The 18,582-nt window shown below is 39.5% G+C and overlaps 1 protein-coding gene across 3 annotated transcripts in view; it reads right to left on the bottom strand.

Moving 5' to 3' along the window:
• LOC104144395 (killer cell lectin-like receptor subfamily F member 1) overlaps positions 1-14,505 on the bottom strand; it is a 33,449-nt gene extending 18,944 nt beyond the window's left edge. The window contains exons 1-5 of one of the 3 annotated variants that reach the window (XR_011142823.1): positions 14,366-14,505; positions 11,931-12,049; positions 10,435-10,566; positions 9,692-9,843; positions 8,114-8,402 (exon numbers count right to left, since the gene is read on the bottom strand). The gene's annotated coding sequence lies outside the window, so the exon portion shown is untranslated. Of the gene's footprint in view, positions 1-3,475; positions 3,590-8,113; positions 8,403-9,691; positions 9,844-10,434; positions 10,567-11,930; positions 12,050-14,365 lie in introns of those variants that run through there. The other 2 variants (XR_011142824.1, XM_068954303.1) reach the window with 2 other exon arrangements.
• Between the last annotated feature and the right edge of the window lie 4,077 nt (positions 14,506-18,582).

The following is an 18,582-nucleotide window of genomic DNA, read 5'->3' on the forward strand; positions in this document are numbered from 1 at the left end:
TGCCAAAAGCTAAGGACTGGGACTGCATGAAGAGAACTGCAACTAGCCTAGTGACTCCACCTCCACCTTCCCCTGAAGAGTATGAATAGGTTGGCCCCGGAGGCCATTGTTGGCTCTTTGTGGGTGACAGCAGGTCTGCCAACTTGTAGAGCGCCTTGGGACAGGGACACTCTCCTGCAGTCACTTCTCTGGGATTGAGTGTATGTTGGCTGCTGAGGAAAGGGTGGGTTGGCTAGTTCATTCTTTTGGGTAATTACAATTAGTATAAATTAGCTAGCTTTGTCTGTTTACTAAGTAGTTACCATTAGCATAACTTTTAGTGTAACTAGAAAATAAGTATTCTAGTTGAGTTAAGTTTCTGTTAATAAGAATTGTTGCTTTGTACCATTGTAACTTGTGTAGTAAATTTTGATATTTGAAACAAGTTATGGAGTCATGCAGTAAATCTCCTTCTCCCCCTCCTCCTCTTCTTTGTGCCACATAAAACTCACATGATCCAGGACTGTAAGGTAGTCATTCGTCCCCCAACAGATGTACAGCCTGTATATACAACACACTGTAGGAGCAGCACCTGAAGTACACAATCAGAGGAATGGCTACAACCCAAGACACTCCCTCCCATAAATAAGAGCCTATGGTTTGTTAGACAAAACAACATCCTGGAGGTCATCACTAAGCATGTGGAGAACAAGAAGGTGATCAGAAGTAGCATGGATTCACCAAAGGGAAATCATGCTTGACCAATTGGATAGCCTTCTCTGCTGGAATGACTGGCTGGGTAGATGAGGGCAGAGCAGTGGATGTTGTCTCCCTGGACTTGAGCAAGGCTTTGGACACTGTCTCCCATCACATCTTCATAGGTGACCTCAGGAAGTGTGGGTTGGATGAGTGGAGAGTGAGGTGGATTGAGAACTGGCTGGATGGCCGAGCTCAGAGGGTTGTGGTCAGTGGCACAAAGTCTAGTTGGAGGCCTGTAGCTAGCGGTGTCCCCCAGGGGGCAGTCCTGGGTCCAGTCTTGTTCAATATATTCATCAATGACCTGGAGGAAGGGACAGAGTGCACCCTCAGCAAGTTGGCTGCCGATACTAAACTGGGGGGAGAGGCTAACACGCCAGAAGACCGTGCTGCCTTTCAGAGGGACCTGGACAGGCTGGAGAGGTGGGCGGAGAGGAACCTCCTGAAGTTCAACAAAGGCAAGGGCAAGGTCCTGCACCTAGGGAGAAATAATCCCATGCAGCAGTACAGGCTGGGGGCTGACCTGCTGGAAAGTAGCTCTGCCGAGAAGGACCTGGGAGTCCTGGCGGACAACAAGTTGACCATGAGCCAACAGTGTGCCCTTGTGGCCAAGAAGGCCAATGGTCTCCTGGGGTGCATGAGGAAGAGTGTTGCCAGCAGGTCGAGGGAGGTGATCCTGCCCCTCTCCTCAGCCCTGGGGAGGCCTCTCACCTGGAGTGCTGTGTCCAGTTCTGGGCTCCCCAGGACAAGAGAGACATGGCACTCCTGGAGAGAGTCCAGCGGAGGGCTACCAAGATGATTAGAGGGCTGGAGCACCTCTCCTAGGAAGAAAGACTGCAAGAGCTGGGCCTGTTCAGCCTGGAGAAGAGAAGATTGAGAGGTGATCTCATCAACGTGTACAAATATCTGAAGGGGGAGTGTCAAGAGGATGAACCTCATGAGGATGAGGTTTTCTCCGCAGTGCCCAGCAACAGGACAAGAGGCAACGGGCAGAAACTGAACCACAGGAAGTTCCATCTGAACCTGAGGAAAAACTTCTTTCCTGTGAGGGTGAGTGAGCACTGGAGCAGGTTGCCCAGAGAGGTGGTGGAGTCTCCATCCCTGGAGATATTCAAAAGCCGCCTGGACGCGATCCTGGGCAATATGCTCTAGAGGACCCTGCTGGAGCAGGGAGGTTGGACTGGATGATCTCCAGAGGTCCCTTCCAACCTCAACCGTTCTGTGATTCTGAGGTTCTGTGAAAATTGTAGCAAAAATGATGTCTTCTAAACAGAGCAAAAACAATTTACCAAGAAAATACAAGCCAGCAGTGCCTGAGTATTGCTGAATATTTCCATGACAGCAGCTTCATGCTCAGCAGGAGGAGCTTGAAGAGCAGATATGAAGGAAATAGGACTAGAATCCTCTTTGAGATAGGCTTATTCCCTGTGCAGGCTTTTAGGGTTTGCCATGTCAACTGGTTTTAAACTTCAGGCTCATTCTCTAAAAATGTTACTGTCTAGAGTACTTGTAATAGAGTACTTGTAGAGTACTGTCTAGAGTGTCATGTAATACCTTGGATGAATTTTTTTAATGGTAGTGATGGGGTGAATATATTGGCAGGAGAATCTCCTACCCAGTTTGGTGGCAGCTTGTCAGGATGGCTGTCGTGATGGCTAGTCAATACCTCCTCCAGCACATTCCCAGGCTGCAGTCTCTCCTTTCCTTCACCTCTCACATTGTGAGTTAGTTTTGCTTCAGAGCACTGAAGCAGTAAACCTGCTGGGACTTCTTCCATAGGTAAAGCACTTGACTATGCTATAAGGTACATTCTGGTCTTCAGAAACACTATATCTGTGATTTGGAGAATGGCTGGTGAAAAAAATATAGTGTATCTCTCTGCTGACCGTATGCATGACCGTTGTGTATGTCTACACAACAGCACCTGGTGCTTTGTGTAACAGAGATTTCTGCACAGTGAGACACAGCAGAGGTGTTGGTACAGAACTGCAGATCACCTCAGCATGACCACAGCACTGTAGCAGTGTGAACAATCCTGACTTCATGTGAACACACTGCAATGCAGAGTGCTGGGTACATCCTCTGGAATGATTTCTCTCACCACTCACAGGGACAGAATCAGCTTACACCATACTTTCACCCTAGATGTTTAAAGGAACAGAGACATCTGAGGCATATGGCCAGCACGGGACCAGCAGGTCCTTTTGGGGGCTCTCCAGTCCTCCCTTAATGCAGGTTGTTGCAGGGAACGAATGGGAGTACAAAAATCACTTCCTTCCACAAAACTTTCAGTGTTTTCTAGCAGTTTTTCTCTACAATTACAAGTAGGCAACATTTTTCCCTGGGAGGCAGAAAACCAATCTATGAATGAATATTCTTGAACACATATTTATAAGAATTCTTTCATTTACAGCCCTGCAGAGAAGAAGTTATCAGTGCTTGTTCTTTTTGGAAATAACCTACAGGGAGCTAATTTGTTCTCAGCCTTCGTTAGAGTAATTCTGTGGGAACCAGATACCATGCTTATGCCTTTATAGAATTTTTTTAAAGGCCTAGTTAGGAAGCCTTTGAGAAGGCTGTCCTTTTTATATTTTTCATAATATGCTGCATAATGTTTAATCCAATATATTTTTTCTTATAGAGGAAAACAATTTAAATTTCAGAATATATTCAGTGAGCTTTACAATAGAAACAGTGACCAAAATGCCTCAAAGAAGAGGAATAAAATATATGACCTTACCTCTTGCAACAGAGGGTAGTGTGGCAGGTCTCAGCATAGGGAGCAAAGAATAAGGTTTCCATAAGAAGAAGTCAGCAGAACTGTAGCATATCACCTCAGAGCAGACTCTAGCCCCTGGAGAAGTTTCCACAATAAAGCCTGAGTCTTAGGTGGTTTTCTATGCAAAGTCGATTCCCCTACAAAAACCCTGCACAGAGCCTTGCAGAAGAGCAAATCGAGTATGCTAACAGGCTAACAATTTACTGTGAACAAGAAGGTTTAGTGAATGGTTTCTAAAGCTAGAAATTGATGACTGAGGAGAGAGCACATGGTATTTCCAGGTAAATGCAACTCAGTTCCTGAAGAATCAGGTTTCCTTTGCCTGCCTTTGTGGTTTCAGCATAAAAATCTAGTGGTCAGAGAGATCAACAACCACCTCGAGTACGTGAGAAAGCTGTTTTGTATTTGATTTACTGGGCACTGCCAAATTGTTTGCATTTTTATATGAAATGCTGTGTTCAAAAGCCTGTAACAGGAATAAAGCAGACCTCAAGGTTAATCCTTCATTCCTCTGTTATTTAGCTTGTTTATTTTTCACTTTTAACAGTGATCTTTGTTGAACGCTTGAACTGTTCTGTTGATGGACAATGAAACACTTTCTCCTGGGTACGGCACATTGACTCAGTAACTTTCATGGTACATCTGTGTGCCTGCTAGGCACCAAAAAATGAGCACAGCAGTGCCAGGAAAGAAGCTGCTGAGCTCTCCAAGCTTGGGTGGATACCTTGGCACAACTCTTTTTCACTTTGCAGGTATGCCAGGCAATTGACACTACAAGTGTTTATGTTTTTCTATTTCACATAAGAATTCAAATGACATTTAGGACACTAAGGCATATGATGCAGCAATGGCAAGATCCAGCATTCAGATGAATAAATGGCAGAGTGTAATCCTCCATGTGTCTTTGGATGAACCGCTGTGGACAGGTATCCATGCAATACTTGTGTGATGTCCATATCACATCCCTATGAAAGTCCAATTCACTGTTCTGCAGAAAGGCTGTGACAGAACATGGAAAAGAAAACAAGGTAGCCCTGTAGTATGGTAAATATGATTGTCGTCTTGCTCGTTAAAGGTAACGGGCCTTGATCCTTCAGTGCAGGACTGGTCTGGACTTGGTCTGAGCTGATTTTAGCTTGTTTTAGTTCTGGCAGCAGTTGTCTAGCAGTCAGGTAACAACTGTCTAACTTGTTTTTATCTTGACTCTGTCCAAGCTTAGGAATGGAGTTCTCAGTGAAGACCAAGCCCTTGAAACCTGACTTAAAAACATCTCAGAAGCTGAGCAAGAGATTGCAAAATTTACAGAAGTATTAACATCAAAACCTTCCCATAAAGAAATTAAGTGAGACAGACCACAGGTAATGTGGTCAGTGACACATAAGCTAGATAAAGAAATTAGGACTTTAAAGGCTGGAATGAGAAATTCCAGAGAAAAACTCTGGAAGTGATTGCGGCTGTAGAACAAGTTAGAAGAAAGACTGTTATGAGTGAAAATCGGGGAATTAAATAGAACACTAAATATCAATACAAAATGTGTGGAGAAAACTTAAGTAGCAGTCTGAATATCACTACAAGAAATACAAGCTCTAAATGAGATGGGTGCAGAGGGTGCAGACCCTGTTAGGCTAAGGTGGAAAAGCTAAAAGTAGCATTATGTGCAAAGCAGGGCATGAAAACAGCTCTTATCAAGGCACCCTTTCATGAGGATGCTGAGCCAAGGGATGGAGATTATTCTTTTGATGCAGCTGGTGACCATTCTGCAGAGGAGTATAAGGTTAAAAGCCCATGTGCTCCTGATATTGAGATGCTGCCAGCTTTCACAGAAAGTCCCATTATCACTTATCACTCATCACTACCTGGTTTACTGTAAAAACAGAACGTGAGCAAAGAAAAGAGGAAACGGGAAATAAACAACCAAAGTCAGATTGAATTATTAGGAAAAAAGTAATGATTACTGCTGATCAGATTCCTGCAAGTCATTCATTTAAATAAAATTTTTTTAAAAGTACATTAAATGACTTCTTAAATTAGATGCTAATACTGGTTTAACCATGGCTGATCAGGAGAATGCCTCTTGAGCATCTGCTATGGCTTCTGATTGGGCTACTGGAATAATTGCCATAGACACAAATCTTGCAGTAGTAAATGATCATTGTTAAGTGGATGCATCGTATTGCATGGGCTTTAAAGGGTAGACTTGAAACTTTAAAATTGTATTGCTTAGATTAGCATAAGCCAAGTGAAACCAAAGAAGTGTATCTGGCATGGAAAAAGTTGTCAGTCTCTATCCATAGTCTTCTAAACAATAGAGACAGACAGGTCCTAAATCATAACGGGGCTGCATTTAAAACAGCTGTTGTGAGTGGCCGTAGAGGAATCTGCCTTGACTAGGCAGCAGCAAAAAGCAAAGGGTGACACACTGGAACAAGCCCAGCCTGTGGTGTTTGCTGACAGCGGGCTGCAGCAGTGGGCCTGGGAAGGAGGGACAGTATGAAGCGTGGTATTAGTGGGAGTCCCCAGTATGTTATATGAACCCTGCATGTAGAGAAGCAAGGAAGAAATGTAAAAGAGTAGCACAAAAGAATAAGTAATCAATTCCAAGCTTTAGTCAGTTTTAGCTGACTTTACTTTCTTTTTATTATTGAATATATGAATATATGAAAAAAGGAAAGATATACTTTATTTTTAGATCAATTCCCATGGCAGAAATTAAAATCAAGAGAAAACTATGAATAAACTGAGGTAATAAGGAAAAATGGATCCTATTAGGCAGTGTCCCCATCTCCAAGCAAGGGAAACCCTGTTTCTCTCAATGAGAATATACATGCATCCTATTACTAATAGTGATCATGATCACTAATGTATGATGTCTGTATATGTAACTTAAAAATATATATGCATGTGATGTTGTATACTGATATAATATTTTGAGTGCTGCAAAAAGCAAAGGTTAATCAATTAAGTACAGAAATGTTTAAAATGGTAAATTGCATTTTAAAAGAATGCGCGTTATTAAGTATGCATTTACAACATTGGTACTGGGAAGACTGTATCTTTGTGTAGTTTCATATATAACTACAAAATGGTAATAATATATATAATACATATTATAATATATAATATATATGTATTATAAATTATAAATATACATATATTATATATAGCTACAATATTTATATATATAAAACAACTAGGTAAAAATGGATGGTTCTGGAATGGTTAGAAAATAGGTCATGGTGGAAACCAGCGGTTTCTCAGTTACAGAGATATCAAAAACTACACGAGTATGATATATAGCCATGCATCAATTTTATGAAAAAGTTTTTTTGTTATCGAAGAGTTAGCGAGGTAGTGTTAGAAATGTATAACGATATTGTAATTGTCTGTATACCATCCATCCATGAATTACTGTAAATTATCTCACTGTTTGTAATTTACCTGATAGCAAACGTGCAATGTAATGTAACCTCTGCTGTAGGATGCGCTTTTAATTATATCATACCCATAGAAGTAACAGTCAAATCACAGGAATCATTGCAATTGCGTGCTATGTCATGCTCAGTACCTTTAGGAATGGATTCTTAAATAATTACCAAAAATGCTAGAGCGCTCCACTCTTGTACCTGATTCCTGTTAGGTGGTACAAAAGCCACAAAGGTAGAGATTAGTGTACACTGAGCAAATAACTAAGTCATCCACATTGCTACTGCAGTCCAAAATGCAGTGCACCAGTTCTGCAGGAAGTCCTTCCTGGAGTTCTTTCCCTCAGCCTCAAGAATTTGGAACTTGGCTTTACACCCTAGAGTTGTTATTATATTCATCATGCTAGGGGGTTTTTTGGCAATAAAAGTTAAATGCTTGACAGGTTGTGGTTATACATCACAATGAAGCACTACAGACCACATTCAGACACATATACAAGTCACCTTGAGGTTAAAATCAGACAGGAAAGAGCAAACTCCTCCAAGAACATCTGCTGCCTCATCCTGATCAGGAGCCTTGAGCCATAGGAAGGTTTTCAGTATCCTTTTGTGACTTGTAAAAAGATAAAATCTGTAAAGTGGACTACCGAAAGGAGGGTTGGTAGTCCTATAGCCCCATAGTTTTTACCATTACTAGTAGTGGCATTGCTAGCAGAACGAAGATATTATGTCAGGTGATTCAATCTCAGAATTGAAGGGGCATTTCTGGTATTTTTAAGTGCAAAATTCTATAACCCTGAATACATGAAATACATGAAATCAAACCTTTTTGAAAAAACATTAGATCTTGACTCTTCCTTATACAGAGCCCTACTGGCTTCCCATATTTGTCCTTTAGTGGCTACATTTGCAGGCCCATTTAAGTGTATAGTGCTGATTGTCATCTTTTCTACTAATGTAAGCAGAAGCAGCAACCATACTTTTTTGCCTTCTGTGGCACTAGTTCGTAGGTTGGTACAAAAACCTCATTTTGCCTGTAGTTTACACAACTCTCAGTCTCTACAAGCTACTTTAAGTTGATGAGCTGTTTATTTGTATTGCTCTAAGGGGCTGTGCATCAGCATGCATAGATGAACATTTTATACCTTCATCTTGAAAAAGAAGAGAGACACAAGCCTGATATCTTCATAGACTTTAATCACAAATAGACTCACAATGTATCAATTCATCAAAATTCAAGTCAGCAATTTTCCCCTTCATTTTACATCAGCTATCCTACATGCTGTAAAATGCTGTAAACCTTCAAAGTCCCTTTTCACTTTCATTTTACAATATCTTAGATAGCCAACACGAATGCCCTCTTCTTACAAATCCACTTATATAGGGAATGGCAGTTATCAGCATGCACTTCTGTCAATTTATAGGCAGCACATTTTTCTTCTTGCTTCCTTCCTTTTATTATAAAACTGCAAAAGCAAAAAAACCACACAGGCATGAAAGTCATTGAAAAAAGAGTGACACCACAAAGACTGGATTTTTTTTCTCTCCTTAAGCTGTCATTCTTCTGATTCTCTGACATACAGGCAAGTTGTATTTGTTTAGCAAACTTTATCCTTTCTCTGTCTCCCTACTTGCAATATACCTGGAAGTAAAATGCAGATGCAGCATCTACATGCCTAATAAAATTAGTTCCTTTTCCTGACAGCTGCCAAGAAATCTCATTTTCCAGCTACACATTTTGATCATAATTCTGTACTGAGAAAAATCAGAACAGGCTGAGCTGCCTAATTGGAATATGGGTCCCCATATCTTCTTGCCATTTTGTCTTGGTTTGATAGCTGAATATCCTGAGTACGGAGACATCCTGGAGGACACATCATGGAGGCCAGTACAGGTTCATCCCAGAACGGACCTATCTGTGCCCTAGGCGTTTGGGATCATTGAGCCATATCCATCTTTCTTCATTCTCATCAAAGTTTAATCCAGTCCAAACAAAGCCAGTGTCTTTATCTTTCATTTTGTTTAAGAATGCCTAAGAAAGAGATGCATGTCTTCGTACTCTAATAATAAGACACTTCAAAAAACCCCACTACTGGTAACATTCAATGGTAATCACTTTAAAAATAGCAAGGCTTTCATGCCCAAAGATTTCAGAGAATGTTTTCCAAGCAATTGAGAAAAAAAATCTAAATTAGTTCAGATTCTAAACCATACCCAGGTGCTATTGGTCCCTGCCTAGACCTGGTCACCTTTAAGCAACAGCAGTAGCACTGGAGAGGTGCTAACTGCAGGTTAGGATGTGGCCCACAGAGCTGCTTTGTTATTGACCCAGACCTGGCACTGATATTTAAAAATATACAAAGCACACAGAGAAATCACTCCATCCCCCAAGGAAAAGCAACAGTTTTTATGTCAGCTTACTTCTGAATGGCTTTTTTTTTTTTTTAGAATAAAACATGCAAGAATCCTTCAATCAAATACTGGCTGTTTCTTGCTGGAGATAGATAATCTCTAGGAATATTGTTGCATCCTTTGTTTAAATGAAATGTAGACTAGTGGTCTTATTGACATAAATGTTTCTTAGCATGCAGTAATCAATCATCAGTGTAACTAATACTAACAATACACTTTATGTGCATATTTGGATTAGAAATGGCTTCTTACAGTACAGTGAAAGCTCTACTCTGATATGTATATTCACAGGGTATAATAATAATAAAAAAAAATTGAACCACAGAGTGCCTCACAAATTTACCATTTCAGCCTCATCTTCTATAACCAGGAGCTCAGATTTTTTTCCCAAGCAATATGCCTTACTATTTTTCCAGGTATCACGATTTTCTGAGTAGTAATAACATCTCCCATAATGTAGCTTCCAGCCGACGGGGCAGAGTTCACATCTGGAGTCTGTGAAGAGTTTGGGGTGAAGGGTTTTTGTCACTTCTTTACTTAAAACTGAAATCGTTATTATTGGCCTCTACTTTTACTGGAGCTTTTGAAAATGACAGTAAAGAAGCTTTAAACCAGGGGGACAGAAATTATGATACTGTATTTCTTTTTATGAATGTACACAGTTCCTGCTTTACAGTGGTAATAAGTATAGTCATTCTTTCATTAGGGACCTCTTTGTATCTTTAGACATTTCAGAACTCCAGATAATTGTGCTAAATAGCTTACATAAAAGTTGGGGCAAAAACCATGGATTAAATTCCCTGCTCTGCTGAAATCACTGGGAGTAGAACAGTTGGTTCAGATAGAACCCATGGAGAAGCAGCAAAGATCTGAAGCAACACTGCCTCACTTTTATTTCTTGCATGAACTAAAATTTTTAAGGATAGAGTTCTAAAATAAATCACAGTATACATCTTTAACAATGCAAGCATGATTATTCTGGTATTTGAGAGTCATTCCCTTTGTGTAAGTGTTTATTTTTATACTAATCTTTTCAAAAACCTTCAAATCATTTATGCTACTGTGGGCAAGAATTTATTTCCTTACCATTTGTATACATGCATAAGTTGTCCTTTAATGCAGTGAGTAAACTGTTTTCATGAAGATCATCTTCAGAAGTATTATCACTTTCAGAAAGATTTTCTCTGGGCTTCCACATGTCACTTGATTGCAAGTCACCTGGACAGGAATCTTCACCATTTCAGTATAAAGCTCATAAGTGAACTGTCAAGAAGCCTCACAGTCTTTTTCCATGGAAAATAATGGAAGTTCTAAATGAAAACTCTGCCCTTCCAGCTCCCCTATAAATGGTTAGGGGGGAGCTGAGCCTCTGATTTCTACATGTTAAACAAACATGTGAGGTGACTGACTTTGCAAAGACAGTCTAGATCATAACATCATCATGTTTTTGACAACATGGCATGCAACAGCTATCTTTCAAATAATATGACTGTGTCTTTGATTTTCCAGTGCCTGAAATCTGTACTGAGCTATTTTCAGAAAAGAATGGGATGATGTGGAAAGGAAGGACTTGCATCCAGAAAAAGGGAGCACGGCTGACTCTGCCATTAACAAGATATTTATATCCAGAAGTGCTTCGGAACTCGCATTTTCTCCTCGGTTCTCAAGTGATTTTAATGAACAAGGTGATTTTGATGTCCAAAAGCAAGCTGGACATTGGGATTACCAGGCCAAGGTTTTCTAAAAGAGGAATCTAAAATGAGGCTGCTCAATGAATATTCAGAAGCTTGCTGATGGTCACTTAAAAACTCATTTAAGTTGCTTAGCCAGGGCAACGGCAGCCATTTCTCTCTGATCTCTATGTTTAGATGCCCAGTGATACTGGTAGACACTCGTGGTGGAGAGGTAAGCTCTGTATGCATGTGGTCAGTGCTGGCAGTGACCCTGTGCTTATGCATAACTTCCATGCACGAGCTCACCTTCATAAACTTAAATACATTTTTACATCTGCTTAGAGAGGTTGTTTCAATCTAGGTATATCATCTTCCAGCCTCCTGTCTCACCCATCCCCGAAGGCCAGCTCACAGTTCTCATTTCACAGGTTATGGAGGACTGGCTGAGACTTAAGTCAGGCAAAGTAGGGTACCAGGAGGTGAGGACTATCTGTGAAGATAAGGGGAGAAGGAGATAGAAGGGCTTCCAGTTGTATCATTTGTCTGGAATGAATTCTGTTTTGTTATTAAAAGAGGCTTTCCAAATAACTGCATGGATGCTTTGGCTGGAAGGCTAGGTTAGCTGTTCAGTTTTGGAAAGGAAGAGGAGGGACTTTCAGGCTGGGAGAGTAGAAAATGAGAAAGACTCCAGCCCTCTTCATAAACCCCAAACATTCAACAGCCCTCTAAAAGCCACTGACCATTTGCAGCCCCGAAATCCCAGTGACTCCCTCCCTTCCTCAGAAACCCAATAGTAGAAGATATGAACAATCTTGTCACCTTATCAAAACAGTGTGTTTGAAAACCTTAAGGATTAATACCTATCAATTACACAGGAACGAAGACAAAACATTTTACTCAGTCACTCACACTGCTGAAATAGCGCGATCACAGCTCCAAGAAATAGAACATTCAAAAATCCTGAGAGTGCAATGACATACCGCAAGCCTGAGGAACAAGACGTAAGTTCTGCAAAAAAGAAGATTGTTCTGCAAATAGGCATGAGATGTTACTCAAAACATAAATCTGGATTTCTCTAAACATCTGCCAGACAGAACGTCCATCATAGTCACTTCTCCATATGCTTTGTCACAGTTGCTTTTTCCCTTTTAATTGTCTTATGCATATCAAGTAGTTCTCACTTCTAATAAACTTTCATTTATGAAAAGCTTTTCAGATTGTGGACTTGAATTTTTGCAGTCTAATGTCTTCACTACTTGTCTTTTTATTTGAGATTTTTATCCTTTTGTATAACATTTCCGAATTCACCCATGCTCTTAACTTATCACGGTGAGTGGAACACCTATTGAACAGTTTCTGCTTCTTTATAGCATGGGGATGTCACTCTAGCAGATGTCATGAAGATTGTTAGATGTCACAGCAAGCACTTAACAGATATTGTTAAACAAAACCTCACAAACTTGGTGATAGAGGTGTAAGGAAGAACGGAGGTTTCTAAGAGTTGCAAATAAGAGACAGGTGTATAACATGTAAGAATAAAAATGAAAGTTCTGGGCCTGTGGATATCCGTACTATTAGTCAAGAAAGGCCAGGTAGATTCTCTGAAAAATAAGGTCTGTAATCTTAGGATCCACAGACACTAGCACGCCAAGTCAAAGGTCTTTAGAAAAGTCTGTGTTACAATTTGGAACTCATTTGTTTATTGAGTTCTTGATGTTCAGCCAATTCCCCCTGGAAAATTAATACAAAATCAATGGAAAAGTAAGTATCAGTGTACTAAATAGGGCTCCTTTGCAGAACGGGTGCTTGATGAACTCCAAACATCAGTGATTAGAGATGTAGAAATGAGCTCCCTCACAACTCTAAGAACATTACTTTTAATTAGAATCAAGAAAGCCTGGAAATGCACAGATAAAGTCAATCTTCCTTCTCAACAGTATCCAATAATCTTAAAATCTATTCTTGTAGGGCTGCCATACTCTTGACATACCTCTTCCTAGTGAAACCTATAGTTTCTGTTTGCTCACGCACTCTATTTCTGGATTGCTATGTGTCTTAACACAGAATCACAGAATCATGTGGGTTGGAAGGGATCTCGGTAGGCCATCTAGTCCAGCCTCCTGCTCAAAGTAGGTCCAGTTAGATCAGGTCATTCATGGTGTTGTCCAGTGAATTTCTGAATATCTCAAAATGACAGAGATTTTACAGTCTCTCTGGGCATCTGTCCTAGGGTCTTCGCGATCATGGTGAAGAAAAAATTATATATATCAAATCAGGATTTTCCGTGTTCCAACTTGTGTCCATTGCCTCTTGTCCTTCCAATGTGCACCTCCAAGAAGAGTCTGGCTCTGTCTTCTCTACAGCCTCCCATTAAGTAGTTGAAGACATCAGTAAGACTCCCTTAAGCCTTCTCTTCTTAAGCTAGCACAAAGCCAATTCACTCAGCCTCTCCTCCAGTGTCATTTGTTCAACCTCCTAACTGTCTTGGTAGCCCTCTGCTGGACTCTTCCAGCAGATTGTCAGTGTCAGTCTTGGAAGGGGTAGTAATATAGTTAGTGTAGGCTGCAGGAGAGCAAAGCTCTTTACAATAACTGAGGTATAAAAGATGTTCTGTGATGCCACAAAGGAATCCTTAGGGCCAGGAAGAAAACAGCTAAAGTGCTGCAGCTATGTGAAAAAATGTCACTTTAAATTTGTTTCCTAGCTTTCTAGCAGTAGTGCTTTCAGGAACATGTTTCTAAATTTCTTTCTGGAAAGACTGCAACACAATATACTGCATACTACCTCCAAAATTAACTGAGGAAAAAGATTTTACATGCTAATTTCCCTTTAGCTGAGGTCCAGGAATAAAGTCAGAGAATAACAGAACAGTGACTTTCTGTTTCATGGAATGGCCATCCTTGGAAGACAAAATAGAATGCCAAAATTGATGACTTGTGGAGACCATGTTTTTTACTTATTAAATAAGATCAGGAAGCATCCCATGGAGTTTGAGTAAAGACTAAAGTGAGGATATGATTTCTCCTTTAAAACCCATTACATTTCACATGCTAGTGGTCCGGGTCAGAGCTGAATCAGGAAACGGATTCAGACTGGTTGAAAAGTTCTCTGCTGTAACATTGTTATTTGGAAACTGTACGCATGAAACTTGTGAAAATCAGGATAGGACTTGAACTTAGTGCTACATAATAACTGTGTATCTTCTGTGGCAACTTTAGTAACATCATCTAAAAATTCTGACAGTTTTTCTTTTATGACAACTCAAAGGCAGCTGACTATACCTGGAGGGATTTATTATCTACAGAATATGACTGAAGCCGTATTATATATGCTTATATGCTTACCTGCACTGGAGCTTTTCTTTCTTGCTTTGAAATGAAGTTTCGCGTAGCCTTCTTCATCCTCCATTTCAAGGTCTTTTTATCGCTTCTCAGCAAGGACTACAAATGACAGAGTCAAACTCGGTATGGGAAATGCTTCAACAAGTCTTATAAACAGGAAGGAGATAGTGGCTGGTCATTTGTGCTTTTAGTTCGAATCATGTGATAGCAGGACTATGGACAGGAACTTAACAATATAAGTTGCACGGACAAGCGTTCTCTTTTTCTTTTCATCTCCACCTCTGTCTTTCTCTTGCATACTCCAGACAGAACTCTAATACTTCTAAAGCTATATTTTCTCCAGAGGAAACTATCTTTCAAAAGTCCTCCTGCATGTGGGAGATCAGATGTGAGCCCTTTCAAGTCCATTTCACTGGATTGCTGAACTGTTCCCCTCTACCTTATATTAAAATCAGCTATGTCAACGTCTGTTTTTCTCAAATGCTAGGAATTGCTTCTTGTTTTACCAAAATCAGATTGTGTGTATATTTCTCATTAAGTAGCTTGAAAGGGTATTTACATACATATGTTAATCCTTGACTACACTTTGTGCTTGTCCACTTGAGCAGCTATTCATGGAGCAGAGCAAGTTAATGCTTTTTTATAAATGGAGACTTGTGTGGCATTGAACCATTGAAGTAGCTCTGTTCAAACCTTACAGCTTGCAATGTTTCCATTGCACTTCAAAAGGACAAGCTTCTTGTACTAGCAAGGAGTTGCTTAGTTTTTTAATTGCTATGTGAGATCTCTTCCAAAAAGAAGTGAACTTGGAAATTTTTTCCTGTTTAAAGATATCAGATATGCTCTAATTTATTTACTTCTGCTGGTGGTAAGTCCTGAGAGGAATAAGCTCTGGGGAGAAAGAAGGTAAGCAGGGGATGTTCAGACCCACCTTTGACATCGGCAGTAGGTTGAGAAACATCAAATACTTTTTAAACTGTTGGTCTCCAAGAAGGCCCAGAAGAGACTGAAGATCCCATCTAGCAGCTTCTTGGTGTTCTTTTCAGTGCCAGTTTGGAATATTTCTTTCTGGAAATGATGATTCAGCAGAAAGTAAAAAAAAAATATTTTTTCTCTGAAATGGTTTAATGACTTCTGCTTTTATCCACTTTGCCAGGTTTTGCCAAGATCTTCTTTGGATCAGGACTACTTTTCCCATGATATATCCTGGTCTCAATTTTAATTGTGTCCGTGTAGCATCTAGAAGTGATATATCATAGAAAACATGATCCTTCATGTCATTAGCTGTATTTCATAATTAAATATTTCATGAGTATTTCACCTCTATTTGGAAAATATAAATGTGTCCAGAGCACGACACAGAGATTGTTTACTGATTTCTTAGACAAAACCTCTGATTTGTCTGAGATAAAACCTCTGATTTGTCTGAGATCACTCTGATTAACAGGACTGGTCCTATGGCCTTGGAAACCAAAGTAACTTTAGCTCAACTTTTTATTGTGGTTAGTACCTGAAAGACCACAGCCAAGATGGATGTAGTACAATCACACACTGCAAAAGAAGTGAGAACTCCAAAGCAGTTCCTCAAACACAGACATACTAACTGAGGCTGATAACCAAATCAATGCGAAATAGCAGGTGCTGAGCCGTAAATAAATATATTCTCTGTTTGTACAAGATGGTGAGACTCCACTCAGCGTCACAACACTAAATAACTCTCCAGCAAGGGTAGAAAAAACCCTTGCAATGTTATCAGCTGTCTCAATTGTTCTGATTCTTGGAAGCCAAAGTTTGATACTAGAGTTTTTAACTACTTCTGAAACAGCTCTGGAAGGATTTAAATCCTGCAAGCTTTAGCTTATATGTTTAGCAAACACATTAGCTGGTCTAATAAAAAATAGTATTACATCTCTAAATAGGCCTTGTTTCACCTATATTCTTAGATTGTCCTGCATCCAGCCACACAGCTGATATGGTATCTGTTGCCTTTTTTAGAGTTTCATCTCATGAAGATACATAAAATCTTGGATTCTTATCTGACTTTCTAAGCGAAAGTGGGAATTTTGGCCTCTAAATAACAATACAGTGTTACAATACCCCTTTGACATCATTGTGTTCTCAAAATCTTTAGGCCCAGATATGAGGGCCTGCTTTCATATGTGTTCTAGTAGGACTTACCATAAAATAAACATAAATGACACAGAAACTAAAGGTTAATAACTTGATTTTTATATGTTTTTTTTCTGAGAGAATCTCATGATTTCAGGGACTGTGCTGTGATTTTTTTAAATGCATAACTTCAACTGGAATTCCACTGGAATTGTATATTAGTTATTTTTGAATTTTTTGGGAAGTCATTTTTAACAGAAGTGTGTAGCTTCAAAAATCCAAAGGTTTTATTTCCACCTTAGCAGAGGAGAGCTTTGCGAATGGACACTAGGAATAAGATATTTATAGGCAGTGTCTTCCAGTTGTGGCAGAGTCTGGGAAAAAACACAGGTGTTTATTAAATAAGTCAGCAAGTTAAGCTCAAGGCAGGGGACACTATCAAGAGCCTTGAAAATGTAGATCACTATCTGACAGGACACAGGAGTGATGGAATATAGGGATTTCTAAACAGAAGGATGCAGAGTGCAACTTTGCCCCAAATACCAAGCCAGGGGAACAATCCAGGAAAAATTTAGGCATGCTTGTACTTAAGTGTGAGAGTCCACATGGGGTTTTTTGAATATATGTGTACTTACAGTTGATGTGCATACTATTTCACAAAATGACAGACCTAGTTCTTTTGCATGCTCAGAGAACTGGCTTCATCTTTCTTTCATCCAGCTTCTTGTTTCTCAAAGATATTTTGCACTTCACATTTTATTTCAGCAGAAAGAAAACTTCAAAGCAGCTTACATGCATATATATATAACGCTATATCATTTCCTTTTCTCTTGTGAAGTCCAGTCTATGCTTCTAACAGTAAAAACAAGGGCTTCTGAAATCAAATTCTGGGTAAGTCAAAGAAGCACACTTTCTTGGCAACACAGTACTGTACATCCAGCTTTAAAACACTTGTTTTTTCTTTATTTTAGAAAGATGTTTGCATTCTTTTAACTGCAACAACAGACTGGCAGGACTAAATAACAAGGCAAAAAGGCGCAGAATAGCAAGAAGCCAATCTACAGAAATGTAGGTGTTGAAACAAGGTAAAAGGACAGGAGCATAAATTCTATAAAGTTGAATGTGAAAACACAAGAAAAACAAAACAAGAAACTGAAGAGCAGTTTTCAAGAAACAAAAATAATTGAAATCTCCTTTTTTAGGAGGAAGGAACCTTCCAAAAGGACTGTAAAACAACAGATGATCAGATTATAGATAATGGCACATCGTAGCAGAAAGAAATAGAACTTTTTTGCATCTGTGTTTGCTGTTGAGGAACTCGAGGAGTTTGCTGTTCTAGAACATTCTTCATGGACAATACACCAGAGGCTCTGTCTCCATTCAGAGGATCAGTACAAGAGGTTATGGGACAAACGGGCAAAATGATAGGCCCCAAAAGGCTAAGAGCAGATGCTATTTACCCAAGAATTCTAAAGGAACTCAGAAAATAACTAACTGTGGTTTGAAACTTGCTTAAATAGCTCCTGGTGTCAAAAGACTGGAAGGGAAGGCTACTTCTTTAGGGTCTCAAAGGAGATCTTTAGAACAATCAATGAGTAAAACTGATGGAAAAGTGGTAGAAACTCAAATAAATAAAAGAATTTGTGGTTATGTGCCTAAATATGTTCAGTATTGAAAGATATATTTGTAAAGGGAAACCATCCCTCACAAATGCAAAGAAATTTCTTTAAGAATAATTCTGAACTCCAAAAGTTCAACCTTATTTTCTCACTAAAGGAAAATTTCCACAGTATGAAATTTTAGTGGTGATAAACTTGATATGAGAAGATGTGAATTCTTCCAATAATCTAAAGTAACTTCACTATAAAAATGGATATTGTATCAACTTTCAGATTTCTGTCTCATTCTCTTCAGTTGTAAAAGTCTCAAAAAAACGGCTGCATAAGCAATCTTCTACAATGAAAAGTTATAGACATACTCTAACAGTTTCCTGGCCTCCATTTTGTTCTCAGGAAAATGATAAATGAATCTCCCAGCCCGGACCTTTGTGATGACTATTTCGCTTTTTCTCTTAGTCTACGTATTTTTGTGCATACTCTTCAAGGTACTGC

The sequence above is a fragment of the Struthio camelus genome, chromosome 1, assembly GCF_040807025.1.
Source record: "Struthio camelus isolate bStrCam1 chromosome 1, bStrCam1.hap1, whole genome shotgun sequence".
Classification (NCBI taxonomy): Eukaryota; Metazoa; Chordata; class Aves; order Struthioniformes; family Struthionidae; genus Struthio; species Struthio camelus.